This window comes from Procambarus clarkii, chromosome 76 (assembly GCF_040958095.1).
Source record: "Procambarus clarkii isolate CNS0578487 chromosome 76, FALCON_Pclarkii_2.0, whole genome shotgun sequence".
Taxonomy (NCBI): Eukaryota; Metazoa; Arthropoda; class Malacostraca; order Decapoda; family Cambaridae; genus Procambarus; species Procambarus clarkii.
Window position 1 is genome coordinate 18,014,802 of NC_091225.1, and position 12,759 is coordinate 18,027,560.

A 12,759-nucleotide genomic window follows, 5' to 3' on the forward strand; every position below is an offset into this window, starting at 1 on the left:
TGTTTTTATTCCTTTTCGTGGTTTCTGATATAGCTGTTCTTATGTGATTTATTTTTATTGTTCTCTGTTATATATTTTATTTCTTCTCTGTTTGCTATTACTGTTCTTCTCTGTTCGCTATTACTGTTCTTCTCTGTTCACTATTACTGTTCTTCTCTGTTCGCTATTACTGTTCGTCTCTGTTCGTTATTACTGTTCGTCTCTGTTCGCTATTACTGTTCTTCTCTGTTCGTTATTACTGTTCGTCTCTGTTCGCTATTACTGTTCTTCTCTGTTCACTATTACTGTTCTTCTCTGTTCACTATTACTGTTCTTCTCTGTTCACTATTACTGTTCTTCTCTGTTCGTTATTACTGTTCTTCTCTGTTCACTATTACTGTTCTTCTCTGTTCACTATTACTGTTCTTCTCTGTTCACTATTACTGTTCTTCTCTGTTCGCTATTACTGCTCTTCTCTGTTCGCTATTACTGTTCTTCTCTGTTCGCTATTACTGTTCTTCTCTGTTATCTCATATTCTGTTATCATATTCTTTCTGTTATTGTCCAGATAAGTTACACTTGTTCTGTTCTGTTATTAATCACTAGGTGGTTCAATCAGCCCCGCAGTTACTACGCCATGGAGGGTGGAGATTGGGATGGAATCCCTCTCTACTCTGAGCCGTCCAACCACTTGGACTGGACGGTAGAGCGACGGTCTCGCTTCATGCAGGTCGGCGTTCAATCCCCGGACCGAATGTTTAAGGGCACCATTCCTTCCCTCCACCGTCCCATCCCAAAATCTTGATCTGACCCCCTTCCAAAGTGCTATTTAGTCGTAACGGTTTTGGCGTTTTTTGCTTTGATATTTCCCTCAGTTCTGGGCCACCAGCCCGGCCAAGGCTCCAGAAGGCAGTTTGCTCAAAGTTAAAAACATATATTGACCAGACCACACACTAGAAGTTGAAGGGACGACGACGTTTCGGTCCGTCCTGGACCATTCTCAAGTCGATTTGTTAAAAACGTAAATTGGAAGAGACAAATCTTTTTAGAACAGAAGAGTTCGGCGTGCTAGCTTTATATAATAAATATCAAATGGAAAGTAGATATATCTTTACTGTAAATATTATTATTATTTAAATTATTGTTGCTTTTTATTTTTGCTATTAATTATTAATGATTCTGTTTATTGTAATTTTTCTGTTAAAATCATTGTTAATTTCATTGAGATTGTGAGTCAAGAATATTATCAGTTCCATTGCAGATATCAATCTCAACCACCCTAAAGCCTCCCCACTAACAACATAACGACCTTCGCGGATAACTACCAAAGAGCCAATCTTACGATAGCTGATATCGCAACAGCTTCTCAACCTCCCCCTCCTGCTCTCACGTCTCTGAGAGTGTAACTCTACCTTAACTTAATGGGGATAAGTAGCCTGAGTCTTTAACCTCGTCAAGTCTAACTAAGTTAAGAGACTTCTCAAGGATATCTTTATGTATCTGGCGGATACTACATGTTCTGTTGAGGCTATGAATGGCGATAGGTGTTTTTACGAAGACGGGGGATAGTGAGATAAAAATAAAGACTTAAAGGAAATAGAATAAGATAAATTGAATCAACTTAGAGAAAACATTTTAATTGGGGATAAAAGAGGTAAGTTAAATTGGTAGAATGTGAGACAGGCGAGAGAGAAAGCATGAAAGATGGAATTGGAAAGATAGACAGAGAAACAGACAGACGATGGAGAGACAGGAGCAGAATATAAATGACTTGGGACAACACTCAGCTATTGGTCGATCTTTGACATTTACACACACAGACACACACACACACACACACACACACACAGACACAGACACACACACACACACACACACACACACACACACACACACACACACACACACTGATGGAGTTAATACCCCCCTGTAGCACACATCTGTTCATGAACAAATCCACAAGGGCCGTGACGAGGATTCGAACTGCGTCCGGGAGCATCCCAGACACTGCCTTAATCGACTGAGCTACGACAGGGTTAAAAGGGTTTGAAACCGAAGTTCTACTGAACTTACTGGATCCCGTAGCCTCTCCGAGGCATCTGTTCATCTTCACTATCACCGTGTACCACATACGTGTTAATGTGTCCTCTCACCCCTGTGTCCCTGTATCCTCATGCTCTGTCATGTTCTGTCATGTCATGTACTGTTAAACACATGTTTTCCATTTCTTTTCAGTGTTCACGAGAACACCCTTATGTGTCTCCAACATATCAACCTGAGCAACGCCATGTATCTCCTCCACTTTGCCACGTGTCCCCAAGGCATCACAGCATGTATCCTCTGGCCTAGTAAGGCCTTTCAAAGCAGAACAAGGAACAAAACAATATGAATTCCTCTGCTTTCGAATGCATGTGATATTTTGATGACAGGTTTTAGGACTTCCAGCCCAAGTTAAACCCGAATTGGTATTTAATTGTGTTTTTTTTAAGTTGTCTTTATTAAATAGCTCTACGAACTATTTATGACAGTGGTGAAATAGGTGAAATAGGGGAAATAGGGGAGAAGATGATGTAAATATTAAGTTTCGTCTTGCTTCCCCTCGCCATCTTAGCTTCCTCTCATGTGGAAGACAAGGGACCTGAGGGAGAGATATGGAGAGGTAGGGTAGGGGTAGGGAGGGGAGATATTGTAGAGGAGGATAGGGGGAATGGAGGGGGGAGGAGAGATGGAGAGAGTAAGGGACACAAGAGAGATGATATCATAGGTTATCTACTTCCTGTTTCTCTTTTTCATCTCATCCTTCCATGGGTTTCCACCTTCATTTATTTAATCGCTCTTCATCTTTATCTTCTTTCATCCCCCCTCCTTTCTCTCTCTTCTCTCTCTCCTCTCTCTCTCTCTCTCTCTCTCTCTCTCTCTCTCTCTCTCTCTCTCCCAGCAATGTAAGAATAATTAACTCCACTCTTCATCTATGTAATAGTTCTTGTTTGCTTAATAAAGTCTCAAATAGTTATGATTCGAATATTCACTTCCTAAAATTCTTATCTAGGTACAGCTGTTGACATTTCTACTTCTATACCTACCCCCACGAATGCATCTACATCTACGCCTGCGTTCGTATCTGTGTCTTTACAAACATCTACAGCCACATATACCTTCTACATCGAGTAGAAGTAGATTAACTCCAGGCGTATTAGCAACTATTGCGTACCATACATCTTCACCCGATTCTACGCCATTAACTGCATTACACATCTACGCTTGCGAGTACATTCATATTTTGTGTTCCACAGGATCTGAAACATATTTTCAATCCCATTCAATAACACGAGGAGATCAGGAAGGTTTCTGATCCTGTCGCGCTGCGTTATTCTTTTAGCTGATCTTCCCGATATTCAAATTAGGTCGCTGGAGGTCGTCATAGGAGGGAGAGAGTTGAGAGTAAGAACAGAAGTGGAGAGTGAGGGGTAAGAGGCGTGTTCGGTGAGAGGGAGAGGAAAGAGAATGAGAAGGGGAGAAAGAGGATCGAACTCTTTACGATATCAACGTAGCGTGGTAGAAGGGAAATGTAGGATGCAAAAAGATAGGAGATGATAGAGAGAAAATGGAAAAGGGAAAGATGGGAAGGGAGTGTAGTGGAAGAGTGCAGAGGATAAGGACAATGAGGAACTGGGGGTAAACTGGGAGAGGGAAGATGATGACATGGAGGAGTAGAGTAAATTAAAGGAAAGACAGATTGGAGAAGAAAGCAACAAGATAAAGAGGGAAAGATAATACATGGAAAGGAGAGTAAGATAAGGGTGGCGAGAAACGGAATAAGGGGAGAGGAAAGGGTTTGAAGAAAGAGGAGAGAAAGTGAGATGAGAAGAGAGAGAGAGAGAGAGAGAGAGAGAGAGAGGAGATGAGAGAGAAGAGGAGAGAGAGAGAGAGAGAGAGAGCGAAGAGAGAGAGAGAGAGAGAGAGAGAGAGATTAAGTGAGATGTCTACCAGTTTTTCTCTATCCTACCTTTCTACATTTACATACGTTCCTTCTCCATACTCGGCTTCTTCCTCTATTCTTTCTTCAACTTTTACCTTTCATTTCCCCTCTTCTCTCTTCTCTTATCATTCTACATTCACTATCCCATTTCCATGTCATAATTCTCTCCCTTTCCATTTCCATCAACTCTCTCCTTGTCATCTCTCCCATTTTTCCCTTTCTTCCTGTCTTCTATATTCCATTTCCCCTTCCCTCTCCTCCATCGCCGCTTCCCTACTTCTCCCCTGAACGCCTTGTCTCTCCACAAACAAACACACACAAACACCCTAATTTGCATAAACAAACGTCGTCTGTTTATATCAAGATGCTTTTCTTATGTTTCTTTGTTTCTTTGTTTCTGTACGAGTCGGTTTAGCATAATTTCCTCCTTTCCATATGGATTATTCCGTGCTTTCCTTTGCCTTTTAATGTAATGGTTTTGAAATGACAATTATCATTTTGTATTTTTTATTTAGTATTTTGGTAGCAGGCTTTTCGTGTAGACGTATGTTGTTTGAATATGGACCGAAAGGGTATGATTAATAATTATAACACGAATTTTCTCAATATTTCTTAAGTTTTTCTTCACTGTTGAGGGTAATTGAAAAATTAACTCTCCAAAATTAATTTTTTACATTTTTATTTTCGGTCTGATGCCTAAAAGCGTTTCGTAAGGGCTTCTTACATTCTCAAAGACTTGTTTTCACCTTACATACATTCTACTTATATTCGTTTTACGAATATAAGTATGATGTATGGATAAAAATGTAAAAAAATAATTTTGGAGAGTTAATTTTTTCAATTACCTTCCATAGTGAAGAAAAACGTAAGAAATATTGAGAAGATTCGCGTTAGAATTATTAATCTTACCTTTATATATATATATATATATATATATATATATATATATATATATATATATATATATATATATATATATATATATATATATATATATGTGTGTGTGTGTGTGTGTAAGTGTGTGTGTAAGTGTGTGTGTGTGAGTGAGATACAACCTCATAAGTGTAAGTCAACAAGCAACAAGGTATTTACTTAAATCTTCCCACTTGTACGTGTAAATCGTCGCCCTTGTAAATGTAAATGAGGACGTCGCTCGATTGAAAGCGCAGATGAGTACAGCTATGGCCATGTAAATGAATACGAACCCGCACAAGGACGTGATGTCGAATTACCAGCACTGGAAGCCGAAGCCAGGGAGTGGGGGGAGGGGGGGAGGGGGGGGGTAGTAGTAGTCAAGCCTGATAACCCATCCGGTTAATTGCTGCTAATTGATGCTGTTTAATTAACGTGTGTATGATAATACTTGAGTATACACGCTTAATATACTGAATAGGGGCAAAGTATGTTTGTATGCTTGGTGAGTATGTGTTCTCTCTTTCTCTCTTCTCTCTCTTCGCTCTCTCCTCTCTACAACGTTGGAAAATAATAGAAATTCTTGTATTCTAGTTTTCAAATATATTCAACATTAGTGAGTGAGCCTTTCATAAATGTTTTTAACAACCAACGCAAAATAAACAAGAGAAAAAAATTAATAAAAATAAAAACAAAACAATTAGCAAGCAATTAATGAACAAGGAAAGTGGTGAACAAAAATATAGTTCTTGCATTCAGTCACAGCAAAACAAAAAGAAATAATTTATTTGTTTAATCACAATTTCCAATTAAACAATGCCTCACTGTGTGAAGATATTTAAATGATAATAATATGTATATATATATATATATATATATATATATATATATATATATATATATATATATATATATATATATATATATATATATATATATATATATATATATAATATATATATATTGGTAGGAGTCTTTCTTGTAAACATATGTTTTTAAATATGACCGAAAAAGTAAGATTAATAATTCTAACACGAATTTTCTCAATATTTCTTATGTTTCTTTTTACTGTCGATGGTAATTGAAAATGAATTCTTCAAATTAATTATTATTTTTAGTCTGACACGACGCTTGAACGCGTTTCGTAATAACTTATTACATTTTCAAAGACTTTAGTTTACACACACACAAACTATATCCTGCAAACACTAAACAGAGTTCTACTATGTTATCATTTAAACAGCTGTCATCTTATATATCCGCATTTGGGTGAGGTGACATGTTACAACAGTTTTGGATGAGGTGAACAAAACTTTCAACACAAGATAGAGCAAACTTTCAACACAAGACAGAACATATATATATATAATCCCACACTACCTCTCCCCTCACATCACACTTCCATGTCCCTTTCTCTCTCCTTCCCACTTCTCCCTCTATCTATCCTACTATCCATGACCTGGTAACCTGGAGTTACAGAAGTGAAGATGAGAGTTCTCTAACCACATTACACAACTGGCCTGAGGCACAATTTACCCACGAGGTCATTTTTGACGCCAAGTCATTTTAGGGTGGTGTGGCTCGTCGGCTGAAATTGCTTGTTAGCCTCGACGATTGGTCAGTTTTAGGTTAAAAAGTGGTTTCTGCCATCGTTCCTGGGATGTCTGGTTACCATTTTGGTGTGTGTTGGTTCGCTGAATGCACTCCTCAGCATCTTCGGAGGCAGGTGGAGAGTTAATAATATTTCTGGATGCTGGAGTGAGGCTGAGGTCGTTCTCCATGTTGGTGGAGTGTGGTGGAGCTAATCCTCCATGTTGGTGGAGTGTGATGGTGCTAATCCTCCATGTTGCTGGAGTGTGGTGGAGCTAATCCTCCATGTTGGTGGAGTGTGGTGGTGCTAATCCTCCATGTTGGTGGAGTGTGGTGGTGCTAATCCTCCATGTTGCTGGAGTGTGGTGGAGCTAATCCTCCATGTTGGTGGAGTGTGGTGGTGCTAATCCTCCATGTTGCTGGAGTGTGGTGGTGCTAATCCTCCATGTTGCTGGAGTGTGGTGGTGCTAATCCTCCATGTTGCTGGAGTGTGGTGGAGCTAATCCTCCATGTTGCTGGAGTGTGGTGGTGCTAATCCTCCATGTTGCTGGAGTGTGGTGGTGCTAATCCTCCATGTTGCTGGAGTGTGGTGGAGCTAATCCTCCAGTATGCTGGAGTGTGGTGGTGCTAATCCTCCAGTATGCTGCAGTGTGGTGGAGCTAATCCTCCAGTATGCTGCAGTGTAGTGGAGCTAATCCTCCAGAATGCTGGAGGATTAGTTCCACCATAAGATATGTATATATATATATATATATATATATATATATATATATATATATATATATATATATATATATATATATACTACATCCACATTTACCCTACGAATCAGCATCCTTGTTCATCTCCTGACATCTCCATAAGCTTATAATAACGTGTTTACATAACCACAGTGTAACGAGTGAATTACTGCGTTACACTGTAATGAGTGAATTACTGAATGAACAAGTTAAATCACCTGAATTAGGGAGCAGGAGGTGAATATGTGATGGATTTCAGAGACAGGGATGAATGACAGGATAGATTGGGAGAATGATTGTGAGGATTTAAAGGGTCAATTTACGAGATTGAATGCCGGAGCGTCTTCTATCTTAATACGTGTTAAAGAGACGAGTGATTGAAGTCTAATTGAGAAAGTGATGTGAAAATTGATAGGTAGTTGAATTATGTATTAAAGGGATACGGTGGTGATAGAAAGAGAGAGAGAGAGAGAGAGAGAGAGAGAGAGAGAGAGAGAGAGAGAGAGAGAGAGAGAGAGAGAGAGAGAGAGAGAGAGAGAGAGAGAGAGAGAGAGGTGAGAGAGAAAGAGAGAAAGATGGAATATGGTTTCATAACAGAAGGACTTCGAGAGATAGGCAAGATAATGAGAAGAGGGAAGATAATGAGAAGAGGGAAGACACAGAAAGGGACCAAATGGATATAAATGAGAAGGAAGAGACTAGCAAGAAAGATGTCCGTTGACTACAGTAATTTACCTGAATGTGTCGTGTTTCAGGACCGTCGTTCCCTTAATGGTCGAGGCTCCAACAACGACCACAAATTACACACACATATATATATATATATATATATATATATATATATATATATATATATATATATATATATATATATATATATATATATATATATATATATATATATATATATTCAAAAGCCCAGGCCGGAGCAGGAACAAGCACGTACATAATTTACCATCAGAAAATTTTCACAGGACCCGTTGCAAGCTTCAGATAATGGCCAGAAGGAAAGGTGTATCAGATGGGCTCTCCAGTGGGCTCTCCAGTGGGCTCCAGTGGGTTCCACTGGGTTCCAGTGGGCACCAGTGAGCTCCACTGGGTTCCAGTGGGTTCCAATCAGCTCCAGCTGATTCCAGTGGGCTCCAGTGGGCTCCAATGGGTTCCAGTGGGCTCCATTGGGTTCCAATCAGCTCCAACTGGTTCCAGTGGGTTTTTCCAGCAGATTTCAGCAGGCTCCACCTACCTCCAGCACACTCTAGCTGGCTCAATATGCATCAATTCATATGTTACAAGCCTCTGGAACACATGAAACACCCTCTCAGAGACTGGGTCGAGGCTAAGCTCTATATAGGTCCTACCGAGCCCCGCCCATCAATTTCCTGAAGATCCCATTTGAGGAGGAAGAGAACTAGGAAGACAGAGAGAGAGAGAGAGAGAGAGAGAGGAGAGAGAGAGAGAGAGAGAGAGAGAGAGAGAGAGAGAGAGAGAGAGAGAGAGAGAGAGAGAGAGAGAGGGAGAACGAAATATTGATTCAGCTTTTAAAAACATAACTTTGGGTCAACAATGTAGTTTATGAATCCATTTAACACAGTGAAAGAAGCATTCGGGACACGAAGAGAGGATTTAGGGAATGTTTATGATGGATTTAGAGACTCTAACATGTGTATTTCAGTCCCATATAACGTGGATTTCGGACCATGAAGGTAAGAAAAGCTTAAGGGAATTATTTGGTGCCCATTTACAAACAGATTTATGAACACGATACATAGACTTAGACACCAAAAAAGTGATTTGAGGACACGCACTTTAATTTCTAATGAACGAAGAGAAAATCTTGAAGTGGAACATCTTGATCCAAAATTTTTCTCTTAGATACATCATGTGATGTATGAGGAAAAGATGTTCTAAAAGATGTAGAGACGATCCCGTTTTTCAAACAGAATTAAAACACTCTAATATGATTTATCTTCAAAAAGCAACATTGGGATTATAAATACATGTTTATAATTGCATATTACCTTAAACCACAACATTTTAACAGAGATTTGTATTATATTCTTCGATATTTAGGAATATAAACAAAAGTAAACATTGCCAGTGCTATGTTTAAAGCAGATACTGAGAAAAAAAGGCAAAATAGCAATAATGATTTTCTATATATTATAGATTTTAGGGGACGAGTCAGCCGTCATACACTCGGCTTTTGTATGTCAGACTGAATAATATATATATATATATATATATATATATATATATATATATATATATATATATATATATATATAATATATATATATATATATATATATATATATATCTGTCAGTGTTTCTCTAGCGTTTCGGTGACTGTATGCCTCTATGTCAGTCTGTCAGAATACGTCAGCATGTTTTCCTGCCTGTGCTCCTGTCTGTCTGTCTGTCTGTGCTTTTCCGTGTCTATCAGCTTATATCTCGCGTTCTTGAAACCCAATACTCTACTAATAATGCAAGAAAGCTATTGACAGCAACATTAGAGATAAATTTCTACTCCTTCACGATCAGTTGGTTTTCAATTCCGCTACTGGATTAGAGTATTTGAATCAGATACTAATTTACTAAGTAAATGCTTTTATTACGTTTTATTACTTTTATTGACTAAGGAAGTTACTTTTATCTTTATGCAACATCTATGCGAGGAATGTTGGTACTAAGTAATCTGTCAGTATTCAAGCAGTCATGCACTCAGTCAGTTGAGCATTCCGATCAGTCAGTTGAGGATCCGTATCAGTCAGTTGAGCATTCCGATCAGTCAGTTGAGGATCCGTATCAGTCAGTTGAGCATTCCAATCAGTCAGTTGAGGATCCGTATCAGTCAGTTGAGCATTCCGATCAGTCAGTTGAGGATCCGTATCAGTCAGTTGAGCATTCCGATCAGTCAGTTGAGGATCCGTATCAGTCAGTTGAGCATTCCGATCAGTCAGTTGAGGATCCGTATCAGTCAGTTGAGCATTCCGATCAGTCAGTTGAGCATTCCAATTAGTCAGATGATTATCCAAATGTCAGTTTAATAAATCAGTCACGGAACCAATCAATTAGTAATTATTCAATCAATAAATCAGCTAGTGAAAGATTCAACTTACCAATCAAACATACAATCTGTCAACTCAATCAATCATTCAGGCAGCATATCAGTCACATAATCAGTGGCTTTAACAGTTATTCAAACTCCCAGTTTATCACTCAAATACCAACAGATCTCTCAATTAATATCCAATCAAACGACAGGGACTACTTCTTGTTTAATTATGTTGAATTAAATGTGAATCATTTGTGAAATTAGGATAGTTTTGTTTACGTGTGGAGGAGAGAAGTGGTAGAAAGATGGGGAAATGAAGAGAGGGAGAGGTGAGAAGAGAGAGGGAGAAGGACTCATGCACATCCGGTTCCCTCTGTACTATGTACTGTGTGTGTCTGTGTGTATATATATATATATTTTTCAGAATTTAAATTATTATAATTAAACTCTCATTTACTTGCGTGTTAATCTTTCTTAATGCATAAATTCCAGCTGAGCATCAGCATAATACATTCTTACCTGCAAAACTTAGAGAATTTCCACTTCAAAAACTTTAATTCCTGGAGAGTGGAGGTGTGGAGTGAGAGCGGGAGGATGGGTAGAGAGGCTGGAGAACAGTAGAGAAATGATGAGGAAAATGAGAGAAACTGGAGGGGTAGGAAAATACATGATAGAGGTGTAAACAGAAAAGAGGAAGAGGAAGGAAAAGAGGGGAAATAAAAGTAAAAAGTAGATGGTAAAGAAAGAAGGAAGATATCCTATAATTAAACCACCTTTCTATCTTGCCATTTATCCATTTCTATCTTTCTTCCTATCTTATAGATAGTAATCAGAGATGACATCTCGTTCCATTCATCAACTACCTCCTCCTCCATCTACCCTTCACCTTCCCATCCCTTGATCTATCCCTCCCTCCACCCCCCCCTATTCCCCCTCCAACGACCCCCCCTCCCTCCTCCAACTACCAGCAGGTCATGTAAACAAACTTCCTGAAACAAGTTTAAACAAGTTGGGTTGAACAATGTCTGTATGGCGGACCTCCCTTGCTCTCTTAATTATAATCTTCTACACTTTATTGATATTTCTCTGTGGGATGTGGGGAGGATAGGGCAGAGGCGGAGATAGTGATTGTTGTGGTGGTGGTAGTGGTTGTAGTGGTGGTGGAGGTGGTGATTGTGGTGGTTGAAGTAGTTGGGGACTCTGGTAAAAGTGTTGTAATTGACTTGAATTTGAAGGATGTTATTATTTTTTGTTGTTAGGTGGTGGTTAGAGATGAAGAGATGTGGTGATTGATGTGGTTGTCATGGTTGCAGAGGTGGTAGATTGATGTGCTTGCAGAGGTGGTAGATTGATGTGGTTGTCATGGTTGCAGAGGTGGCAGATTGATGTGTTTGCAGAGGTGGCAGATTGATGTGGTTGCACAGGTGGCAAGTTGATGTGGTTGCTATGGTTGCACAGGTGGCAAGTTGATGTGGTTGTCATGGTTGCAAAGGTGACAGATTGATGTGCTTGCAGAGGTGATGAGTGTGTTGGTTGTTGCAACTCATGTGTGTGGTAGAGGTCTTAAAGGTGAAGCTGTCCTTGATGTGGGTGAAGCTGGAGATAGTGATGCTGATGGTGCGTGTTCCTAGCCACTTCACCTATCCTTGGAAGGGCCGAGTTTCAGCTCGTGGGCCCCGATTTTTGACCTGTGAGTCGTGTAGTTTCAGAGGTTCCTCTGCCCTAATGTCTAACTTAATGCACCTGCCTTTGTAAGATAATTTTCCTATTTCTCTTTGTTCATTTTCCTGTTTAACTATGTTCATTCTACAGACTCACTGTTCATGTTCTACAGAAGTGTTTCTTGTATCTCATTGGCTCAACTTTCGAACATTGAACTTCTGTTTTACTGTTCCTTATCTTGCGAGGTGTGTATGGGTGTAATCAGTTAATGCCTCAAAAGAATTATATATGTCGCGATCATGTGTTCTCTGCATTTTTTCTTTGTCTAGCGTTATGATACAACTTTCTTCAACCTTACCTTGTGTTCCAGTCAACTCAGTTCAGAAATCAGACTTGTTTCAGATCCATGAACTTTTATTAACTGCATTTTATAATTCATCATTTAGACATAAGCGCTGAATCTAATGACATTAGATTATACGCGAAATAGAGGGAGATATAATCACGAAATACAAAATACTTCATCGAACTCCCTGGGAGAAGCCACAATTGAACAATTACGTAACGAGAGAGAACTTGTATGCAAGTTAGACATTGAAAATGAACCCAAAAGGTGTAAGGAAACCCTAATTGACTGTTAGAGATGACGGATTGAACCAATATGAACACAATGGCGAGTTTGTCCCGCCAAACACACCGAAACTACGACGTTGGTACAACGTTCGAACAAGTTTTAACACTTTCTAACCAGTTATAACAACCAATATAGCAATGGTTCACTATCCTCATGAACTAGCTAATGTCTTGGGCCCTTTGACGGCTGCTTCACCCAGACTCTAGAT